Consider the following 10,797-nt stretch of genomic DNA (forward strand, 5'->3'; position numbering starts at 1 on the left):
CTCACGTCCGAATGTGTGAGTGGCGATAAAAGGAAAACAAACACTCCTAGATGGTGCAACTCAGCAAAGATTGGGTAAAAATGAGTATATTTCCATATATTTTTTGACTCTTTTGAAATCATTGTAATGATCCGATCATTTTTGAGGTTATGAGCAGAAGGAAAACAAACATGTATTTACACATGACGAATTGCACATTAGTGTGCGAGCGCTAAACGTCACTCATCTCTATATAGACAAAAGTTGACAAAAGGTCAGATGAGAAAGTTGCCTTGCCCCATAAAAAATTGACAGCTCCGAAATTTCGTGAACACCCGACGAAATCGTGTGCCTACAATATCGACCTATTTTTGCACCGACGACGTCGATTGTCGTAGACTCAAGAGCGGAGCAGAATGGATATTTATACGTTTGCGTGCGTTTTGACAGTTTTCCCATGGCAAAACTGTCAAAACGCACACAAACGTATCCATTCTGCTCAGCTCTTCACCCGTTTTAATAAATCACTCAGAGGCTGATGTGAAATAAATTGTATAGGCCTTTTCACGAGACGTTTGAAAACAGCTGAAATAAATTTTATGTGCGCGTTATTTAATAATTACCCGCTATATTCTCCTATCCTTCTCCTCCACATAAAGGATATTAGTTAATAACGGTTATGTGTGTTTCCACATATATTATAAATTCAGTAGAAAATCGAATTATAGCCGCTATTGAAATTGAATTTTTCTCACAATCCATACGTTAAACCTAATTTCGGAAGTAGTGCGCTGTATAGCACATCACCAAATGAAAACAGCGCACCACTTCCGAAGTTAGGTTTAACGTACGAATTGTGAGAAAAATCCAACTTTGTTAGCGGCTATAATTCGGATTTGCACTGAATTGATAATATGCTATGCGAATTCACATATAGCCATTATGTGGGAAATGCTATAGTCAAAATTTATGTGTGCCACACATAATGGATATGATTGGATTTTTGTCAGTGATGAAAGTGACAGTGTCGCATTTGAAGCGGTTTGCTCAGCGGTTGTAAACAAGTGCGGTCCCGACAGTGTCACGTGAAAAGGCATATTGCCGTCTCTTTTTTTTCTCACAAAAATTGAGCAACATTTCCATGGAAAAAAAGAGACGGCAATACAATTTCCCTCAGGCTCTGAATGATTTGAAACGGGTGTGTACTTGTTGAGCATTCGCGACTACGAAGGTAAATTCTTCACGCACAGTCTGACAGTTCCTTATGGGATTTTACTGGAGAGGGACAAGAAAGGGTGATCGGCGGCCATGTTTCACGCACAGTCTGACAGATAGCAATGTGTTTTTGCCATAAGAGTGAGTAGAGGCATTACCTTCGTATTCGCGAATTGGACCAATCAATAAACAAAAACTGCCGCTATGAAATGAACAGCACTCATATCTCACTATAAGCAACATCTGAGTGCCGATCAACATGGGTTCATCTCAGGCAGATCTACGACCACTAATCTTCGAGCATTACCGACAGCTTTGTGCAGAAAGCACAAACGGACGTTGTATATACGGACCTATCTGCAGCTTTCGATAAAATTAACCACGCTATCACGGTTGCGAAATTGGAAAGACTAGGCATTGCTGGTTATCATTTGCGCTGGTTCCATTCATATCTCACCGGACGGAGACTGTCTGTTACGGTAGGCAATTCTCAGTCCACTGAATTTTTGGCAACCTCAGGCATTCCTCAGGGAAGCCATCTTGGCCCCTTGATATTCCTCTTGTATTTCAACGATGTAAACAATGTGCTTCGAGAACCGCGACTGTCGTATGCGGATGATAAATAGTGCTGGCCAATGAGCAGCTCGAAGTAGCTCGAAGTTGTTCTCGTCCTGCTCGTTCTTTTTTGTCAACAAATGGACATGAGCAGGACAGGGAGAAACTTCGAGCTACTTCAAGCTCTCATTGGACAGCACTAATATGAAGCTCTATGCACTAATTCGGTCTATCTCTGACGCAATGGACCTACAACAAGATATTAATTCATTTGCGGCTTGGTGCACATTGAACCGGATGGTTGGCAATTCTAGCTAATGTTCCGTGATCTCTTTCACTCGTGTACATCAGCCAATAATTTACAACTACGAGCTCAATGGAATTGTGATGCAACGTGTAAACTCTTGGTTCTCTTGGATCTTGGTGTTATTCTAGATACTGAATTCCGATTTCCAAAGGCGATTGGGATAATTACTTTATATTTTGTTTTTTTGTTTTTTTCATTAGACAATTTCGCCATACTGAAAAAAACATCTTCTAGGCGAGAAAATATTTGAAAAAATATTAGCCCGGCGGATCATTTTACATATTTTTGATTTGTTTTTTAAATCTTTTGAATAATGCTACGTTTAGACAAGCCAAGTGAATTGAGCAAGTCGCTGGAATCGATCGCGAACTGAACGTGTAAACACCTGAATTCAATTCAATTAAGGTGTTTACACGTTCAGTTCGCGTTCGATTCAAGCGACTTGCTCAATTCACTTGCCTTGTCTAAACGTAGCATTATTCAAAAAATGATTCAAGTGTGTTCCCCCTGAATTTCCCTCTATTCTCTTGAACCCAAAATTCAATCATATTTTAATTAAATCTAATTCAGTTTTAATTTATTGCCCCCTAATTTTAAAACAATTTAATTTCAATTCACATCCGTTTTATTTTAATTTAATTTAGCGCCAACTGAATAAGGAACCTGGCTGACTTTCGCCTAATTTAATTCGTTTATGATTTTTGAAAATAGTTTGTTCGGAAGGATTGAGAACATTTCGTCATGTGACTGTCTAGAACAGGAGCTGGGACGTTTTGCGATCGCAATGGTGCTGGCTGTGGTGGGGGGAAATGCGTTTCTTGGATTCTTGTTGGTGGTAAAACCAACATTGGATAGCAACTGTTGGGCGTTGAAATGTTCATCAAGATGGCAAATGCTGCCAATCATATCAATAAACTAGTACGAGCCGGACCTTCAACAAATTGCTGCGGGTTCAGTGAAAGGAACCGGATCCGTCGATTCCCTCCAGACCGTTGGACTTTTTACGACCTGCATCAACGTCCACCGTAGGGGGAGATTGTGGGGAACCTACTTGATCCTGATCGTTGCTCGAAGGATTAGATTTTGTGTTACGGCTTTCACAAAGTCCGTGCTTTTCGCCGTACTTGTTGATAGCCCAGAGTAGGTTTGATTCGGAATCGATGTTCAATACATCCTGATCCAGAATCGTGATTATCGTGCTTAGTTCGACATCTTCAAAACTTGAATCCTAGATCACGTCAATGGTTTTTGTTCACATTATTTGTAAGCATTTTTCCATCCAGCATGGCATAGTTTGGCAAATTCGTAGGCACGACATAGGTTATTGGAGCAGGGATACGTCCAAGGAAAGTCATGTACTACTCAACATGAGGCAACATGTACTTCTTTGCTACGTAAAATAATTCACAGGCTCTGTCGATAGAATATTTATTTATCTTATCAGTGTTGATATATCTGGAAACGAAGTGAAATTATAAAATGGGTAATTTCCATAGACGATGTTTGTTAGAGTTCCTGGAAAACAGTCAAATACTTACTCTAACAACGATTTAAACGCTGATGGATCAATATCCAGTGTCGGTATCGGGTCGTTCTTTTTTGCCAGTCCCCCGTCCCCAGTCAAACATGGGCGAAGCGATGACAAGAATCAGCTTGTGTCCGGCTAGCATCGGATGATTCGGTTCCTGACCGACCAGGAAGTGACAATCGGCCCACTTAATGCCGGTTTCCAACAGGTACTGGCCTCGGGATTTGATGTCATGGCGTAATATCTGCCAATCGATAATCGGATCCATTTTATCCTTCTACGTCTTTGTTTTGGTTTGACGTACCGAGGATTTTTCCCTGCTGTTCGTCTAGAAGTGGATATTTCCAGTATTTTAAATTATTCACATGAATAACCTTCAATTGGTAATAATCAATCAATGTTTGTTATGGCTTACCATAAGTAATTCATCCACTAGCTAGTGTAGTTCCTTGTCCATCTGCTATTTTTGCTTCTGAATCGCCAAAAAATCACCTCCAGCAAGTGCTGCCGATGAAAGATATCCTCGCTGCAACCTCCGAGATTTTCGGGGCCGGTTCCGTTGAGCAAATTTAGTATTTATGACCACCGCTGCCACCACATTCCAAACACATCAAATTGAAAGCACATTAAACAATAATTATAATATTAAATATTTGAATTAATAATGAAGAATTTTTCCCGAGATTTTTCCTTCGCGATGAAGTAAAAACATGTAAACAAAAACAAATCCAATTGTACACATATGATGTCTGACTTTCCAATTGGACACATAAAGTGACATTCCACTTGATGTCAAAATCAAATGCGCAGGGCTGAAAACCTTCAGTCGAGCAGCAAATTCGATCAGTTGTATCATGTTATTCGCAATAACATGTTTTTCAAAGGTGTTATTCGGCTCTCAGAAATGTATGGGAATATTACCTTCGAATAACATGTTATTGGCCGAATAACACCAAAGCGCGAATAACATGTTATTCGATCGTAGTGTGGATATAGTATAACATTCAAGCACCCAAGTAACACCGAAAACATCATTATTAACGAAGTTCTATTTATAATGTTGAATAATGGTCGGGGAAATGAAATACAAAACATGTTATGTTCAAGGAAAGCTATGAAAAGGTTTTTGCAAAATTTTTGCAGCAATTTAATCATTGAAGATGTTTCATACTACATTCTTACAACTTGCTGATAACATGTTGTTTTTTGACATTCTCACGACATGAAACATGTCTACAGGAAGATTTTATGATCAAGGTCATAACATGTTCACTTTATGACATTTGTTTTGTCAGAATATATATCCCAATGGCAGCAGTTTTAGCTAAAATATGCATTTTGAACGTAATTTCAACATCTTTTAATATCAACGCAATGAACGCGTTCTTCTTCGACCTTGTTGTTTATCAAGAACTCGCCATACTGTTTTTCTCTTGCAGATTCGAGAAATTGTTTACATATCAATTGCAAAAAATATGCTCTGGCTTAGTTAAATTTTTCTCCAATCATTGGCGCATGAACTTAGGAGAAGTAAAATGAAAAGTTAGCCAATGAAACATGAGCCGCATATAATGTTTCGACCGAGACTTGGAAACAAATTTGATTTATTTATTCAGTATGTATATTTTTATTAATATTATTAAAATGGTATTCATCATTTCATGCATGCTTGTTTTCATTCGTTTTTTTTGTATAAAATTTATTTCTTTGAACGTGTTGGTCAACATTTTCGTTTTGGTATTCAATTTGGCAGAACCATGTTGAGAGTCGGTCATTGAAAACGTCATTAGTACTTAAGTTTAGTCTTGTGAATGTGTAATCAAAAACAAGGTTGCGACTGGAAGATGTTGAAAATATCGATATTTTTTGCGCTGTTTGGGTCGTGGGAAAGTAATGAGAGCTGGTTTTTATACCAAAACGTAACAAACTATATGTTCGAAAAATGTATTTTGTACACTCATACAACAAACCGTGTTACTTGGGCATCATGTCTCTTACGTGATTGAGAAGGCTTCTAGAACATTAGGATTCATCTTTCGCGTCGCCAAGGGTTTCACCGATGTTTATTGCTTGAAATCACTGTACTGTTCGCTGGTTCGATCTACGCTGTATGGCATCCTAATTACCAGAACGGATCAGTAAGAATTTAATCTGTTCAACGCCGCGTCATTCGTTTTGCTCTTCGGTTGCTTCCATGGCGAAACCCATTCCGGTTACCAAGTTATAGCAGCCGTTGTCAATTAATTAATCTTGAAAGCCTACAATTGCGGAGGCACATTGCACGGGCCATGGTCGTTGCTGATACGCTCCAAGGCAGAATCGACTGCCCTGAAATTCTGGAATCAGTAAACTTGAACGTTCGACCTAGGGCACTGCGAAATAACGGAATGCTGAGGATACCTTTTCGAAGAACGAATTACGGACAACGTGGAGCGATGGTGGGTCTACAGCGGGCATTCAACGAGGTTGCCAAATGTTTTGATTTTAATCTATCCCGACAGACGATTCGTCGTAATTTTTCAAGGGCTTATTCTGCCATGTTTCAAAATTAACGATGATTTTATTATAATAACTTTTATTAGTATTATTGCTTTTCTCACCGAAGAATAGACTACCGTAGTAGACGTTCGATAACTGCAAGTCATTTAACTGCAATGCTTTTTAACTGCAATTCAATAGTTGCAACAGTTTTGCAGTTAACTGGTATCAAACTCAATGATAGCTGCATTGCGCTGCACGTTTAGATGCACTTTTATTGCATCTGACGGCGATTGACAACCGTTTGACGTCTAGAATGCGTTGCAGTTATCGAACGGCATTCGTTAACTGAAAAGTAAATATGTTACAGTTATCGAACGGCTACTGTACTTCTCTAAACTAAATCTTATATAATTGTTATACATTATTGTTAATTTATTATTGTACGTGGATTTTCCTATTGGACCCGACCGTTTGAAATAGTCGCACCTTGAACGGTCGTTGGAATCGCCGTTTTCACCTTCACATCGGTTTTCATAGTAAAATCTGTCAAAAACTGACAAGTCTGCCACGTGCTTTTTGCTGTTTCCCTCGGACTTATCTTTCTTTTTCCGATATTTTAACATCTGTTTTGATAGACAAGGAGCAAAAAAACAAGGTAATCTATCAAACATTTATTGAGTTTGGCAAACCTTGCTACAAAAGGGAACGTTTGAAATAGGCAAGTGAACCGACCTTCGAATCCATTGGTCAAGTAAATCCACAATATCGCTAGTCAAGTTGAAAACCGAAATGGGGGACTATCGAAGTTGGATTTTTCTTGCACTTCTTACGTTAAACCTAACTTCGCTAGTAGCTAGTCTGATTAGGCCCCAATATAAATATTGAACTGGCGTCGTTGGATTGTTTCGCTCTTTTGTTTTTGACAACAGAAGACAGAGTGGATGAAAAAGAAGAGAAAAAATAACTCAAAAGTAAGCTAAAAAACTCAAAACTGCACGTAAAAGAAACTTATTTATTCTATTTATTAAATTTGATTCATATAAACTATAACACTACTAAAAATCCACACATATTTATTGGCAAAAATCCATAGATTTAACTTATGATGTATATCAGCGCACACATAACCATTCTCCACGCGAGCTACTAATAAAATATATATCCAAATAAACTTTATGTGTGGTCTCGAATTAGCAATTATTTAATTTATGTGTGGTTCTATATCGATTATATTAGGATGGAGCTATTGCAAAAATTTATAACGGCGACACATATATCTTATATAGATATTTTTGGCAGTGTAGGTATGCAAACATTAACATCATAACTCGTCTAATAATCATCATGCCATTTTTTAATATGAACTATTTAGCGTTTACACACTCAATTTATTTCCCCGAGGCCGGTAAAATAAATTGCCGAGAATCCAACAGCCGAGATGTCGTTAATAATTTCGGTAAAAGTTTCGAATGCCGAGCGCTTGGTTATTTTTATTTAGAATCAACTGTTAAATTTTTCGGGCAGCAGGGACTATGTCCAAGGGCTTGACGATCCCTCCCCAGGCCATCTGCGAGTTGTGGGGCTTGCCTAGGATGTGGTGGGGTTTGACAGTGGGCCCTGTTAAACCTCTATAAAAAGCTGCATGTATCCGCAAGTAGGCCCCACCAAAGCGACCGTGTGCCGCTCAAAGCGCACAAGCCCAAGTCCTGGTGTTAGGTGGGACGCTAAACAGCCCTGACACGACGGCCCTCCGACGAGACAGGAGGTTTGCGCTGGGCCAATAAGCCGCCTAGAAAACCAATCATTACGAACAATATAATAGATAATGCGACACGATATAATCGGCAAAGACCTAGGCGACGAATACAGGATCACGATTGGAAGCTTGGAACATGGAATTGCAAGTCGCTAGGTTTCGCAGGTTGCGACAGGATGATCTACGATGAATTACATCCCCGCAACTTCGACGTCGTGGCGCTGCAGGAGATTTGCTGGACAGGACAGAAAGTGTGGAAAAGCGGGCATCGAGCGGCTACCTTCTACCAAAGCTGTGGCACCACCAACGAGCTGGGAACCGGCTTCATAGTGCTGGGTAAGATGCGCCAACGCGTGATTGGGTGGCAGCCAATCAACGCAAGGATGTGCAAGCTGAGGATTAAAGGCCGTTTCTTCAACTATAGCATCATCAACGTGCACTGCCCACACGAAGGGAGACCCGACGACGAGAAAGAAGCGTTCTACGCACAGCTGGAGCAGACATACGATGGATGCCCACTGCGGGACGTCAAAATCGTCATCGGTGACATGAACGCGCAGGTAGAAAGGGAGGAAATGTATAGACCGGTCATCGGACCGGATAGTCCGATCGTATCGAATGACAACGGCCAACGATGCATAAACTTCGCAGCCTCCCGCGGAATGGTAGTCCGAAGCACCTTCTTTCCCCGCAAAAATATCCACAAGGCCACATGGAGATCACCTAACCAAGAAACGGAAAACCAAATCGACCACGTTCTAATCGACGGTAAATTCTTCTCCGACATCACGAACGTACGCACTTACCGCAGTGCGAATATTGAATCCGACCACTACCTCGTTGCAGTATGCCTGCGCTCAAAACTCTCGACGGTGTACAACACGCGTCGAAGTCGGACGCCGCGGCTTAACATCGGGCGGCTACAAGATGGTAGACTAGCCCAAGAATACGCGCAGCAGCTGGAAGTGGCACTTCCAACGGAAGAGCAGCTAGGCGCAGCGTCTCTTGAAGATGGCTGGAGAGATATTCGATCCGCCATTGGTAGCACCGCAACCGCTGCACTTGGCACGGTGCACCCGGATCAGAGAAACGACTGGTATGACGGCGAATGTGAGCAGTTAGTGGAAGAGAAGAATGCAGCATGGGCGAGATTGCTGCAACACCGCACGAGGGCGAACGAGGCACGATATAAACAGGCGCGGAACAGACAAAACTCGATTTTCCGGAGGAAAAAGCGCCAGCAGGAAGATCGAGACCGTGAAGAAACGGAGCAACTGTACCGCGCTAATAACACACGAAAGTTCTATGAGAAGTTAAACCGTTCACGTAAGGGCCACGTGCCACAGCCTGATATGTGTAAGGACATAAACGGGAACCTTCTTACGAACGAGCGTGAGGTGATCCAAAGGTGGCGGCAGCACTACGAAGAACACCTGAATGGCGATGTGGCAGACGAAGATGGCGGTATGGTGATGGACCTGGGAGAACGCGCGCAGGACATAATTCTACCGGCTCCGGATCTCCAGGAAATCCAGGAGGAGATTGGCCGGCTGAAGAACAACAAAGCCCCTGGGGTTGACCAACTACCAGGAGAGCTATTTAAACACGGTGGTGAGGCACTGGCTAGAGCGCTGCACTGGGTCATTACCAAGATTTGGGAGGAGGAAGTTTTGCCGCAGGAGTGGATGGAAGGTGTCGTGTGTCCCATCTACAAAAGGGCGATAAGCTGGATTGTAGCAACTACCGCGCAATCACATTGCTGAACGCCGCCTACAAGGTACTCTCCCAAATTTTATGCCGTCGACTAGCACCAACTGCAAGGGAGTTCGTGGGGCAGTACCAGGCGGGTTTTATGGGCGAACGCTCCACCACGGACCAGGTGTTCGCCATTCGCCAAGTACTGCAGAAATGCCGCGAATACAACGTGCCCACACATCATCTATTCATCGACTTCAAAGCCGCATATGATACAATCGATCGGGACCAGCTATGGCAGCTAATGCACGAACACGGTTTTCCGGATAAACTGACACGGTTGATCAAAGCGACGATGGATCGGGTGATGTGCGTAGTTCGAGTTTCAGGGGCATTCTCGAGTCCCTTCGAAACCCGCAGAGGGTTACGGCAAGGTGATGGTCTTTCGTGTCTGCTATTCAACATCGCTTTGGAAGGGGTAATACGAAGAGCAGGGATTAACACGAGTGGTACAATTTTCAATAAGTCCGTCCAGCTATTTGGTTTCGCCGACGACATAGATATTATGGCACGTAACTTTGAGAAGATGGAGGAAGCCTACATCAGACTGAAGAGGGAAGCTAAGCGGATCGGACTAGTCATCAAACTATTTAACTTTATAATGGGTATATTTTACCCATTAAAGAGTATTTTGGTGGCACAGTGCATTAAAAGAGTAAAAGGCCTTTACTCATTAAACACGCTAACTTGAAACAACCCAGTGGCCGGGTCGTTTGTACCCGGATTTTTTCGATGTTAGCAGTTGTCAAAATCTGGGTATGTCAACAAAATGGATCTGAGTCAGACGAACCCGAAATCTGGGTAACTGGGGACTTAAACATTTTCGGATACAACAACATGGCGTCGACCGGCGTCGACGTCTCACGCTCGAATAAAATGTTCGGGTTTTGCACTGAATGCAACAAGAAACAGGTAAGAATAGTTAAATTTATCATGGCGGAGCATTGTCGGCACAGCCGGCAAATGAAATGGGTTGGGAAAACTGTTTTGTTTAACGTTTTTTACATAAAAACAATTTTCTGCAGCGAAAAGAGCTGGGTACCGGTTACCCAGATTTTTTCGCTTGTACGGTAACCCAGATTTGAGTCAAGGTACCCTTACCCAGATTAGAGTAACCACGGTTTTGCCGAATCTGGGTCACTATGACATAATTTTGGGTAGATCCAGGTTAGCGTGAAGAGTAGTTTGACTTTACGTCAAAACAAGGTGTATTTTTTACCC

At 41.8% G+C, this 10,797-nt stretch overlaps 1 pseudogene; it reads right to left on the minus strand.

Annotated features, from left to right (window-relative positions):
• Positions 1–2,642: 2,642 nt before the first annotated feature.
• Positions 2,643–4,327, minus strand: LOC134221313 (BTB/POZ domain-containing protein 2-like; annotated as a pseudogene).
• Positions 4,328–10,797: the final 6,470 nt, after the last annotated feature.

This window comes from Armigeres subalbatus, chromosome 3, assembly GCF_024139115.2.
Source record: "Armigeres subalbatus isolate Guangzhou_Male chromosome 3, GZ_Asu_2, whole genome shotgun sequence".
NCBI classification, from domain to species: Eukaryota; Metazoa; Arthropoda; class Insecta; order Diptera; family Culicidae; genus Armigeres; species Armigeres subalbatus.